Source organism: Meleagris gallopavo, chromosome 21 (assembly GCF_000146605.3).
Source record: "Meleagris gallopavo isolate NT-WF06-2002-E0010 breed Aviagen turkey brand Nicholas breeding stock chromosome 21, Turkey_5.1, whole genome shotgun sequence".
Classification (NCBI taxonomy): Eukaryota; Metazoa; Chordata; class Aves; order Galliformes; family Phasianidae; genus Meleagris; species Meleagris gallopavo.
In genome coordinates, this window is record NC_015031.2 from 718,877 (window position 1) to 719,654 (window position 778).

Below are 778 nucleotides of genomic sequence, written 5' to 3' on the forward strand. Positions count from 1 at the left end.
CGTCCCTGCCTCCTGGAGGTGCTCCATCCTTGGGTTGAGTGGGATGAGCATGCTGGCAGGCAGCAGATTTTTGGTTTTCTTTGACTGAACTCCTTGCCCCATCCATGGGCTGCAAGAAGAGGCTTGTGGGAACCCCTCCTGTCTGCCAGCCCCCCCAAAATTGGGTCCAACGATCAGCAAAATGGCAGGGCAGTGAAACCCTGCTTATGGCCACCTTGCCCACAGCAAAGTGATCTTTGAGGTCCCTTTCAACCCAAGCCATTCTGTGCTCCTTTTGCTCAGTCTGATATACTGATGGTTTCTTTTCTGGAGATCCCTCTTGTTATTTCCTCTGTGCTGGTAATGCTGTCATCTCCTCAGAGCCTGCAGGTCTACCCCAAACCCCAGGCTGCAGAATTAAAATCCCCTCCCTGAAAAGCTCTGTCCTCTGCGCTCTTTTGATGATGTGTGTTTTCTTGCAAGTCCTCCTCCTGTGCTCCACATAGTTTGCTTTTGGCAGTTAAATGCAGCTGGGGAGAAGTGGAAATACATTGGAACACTTTCATTGCAGTGAGGCCAACGCTTGGGGTGCAATGGCCACAAGAACCTCCCAGTCACTGGGATGGGGCTGCTGGTTTCTCATGGTGATTATCCTTCTGCTGGATCTAGTTTCTCTGCTGCAAGGCGCCTTCCTAGATTTACCTGTTGGCATCCTTTACTCAATAGGATGGGGAGGCCCTGGCACTGCTGCCTGGAGCTGTGGGTGCCCCATCTCTGGAGGTGCACAGTGTCACGGATG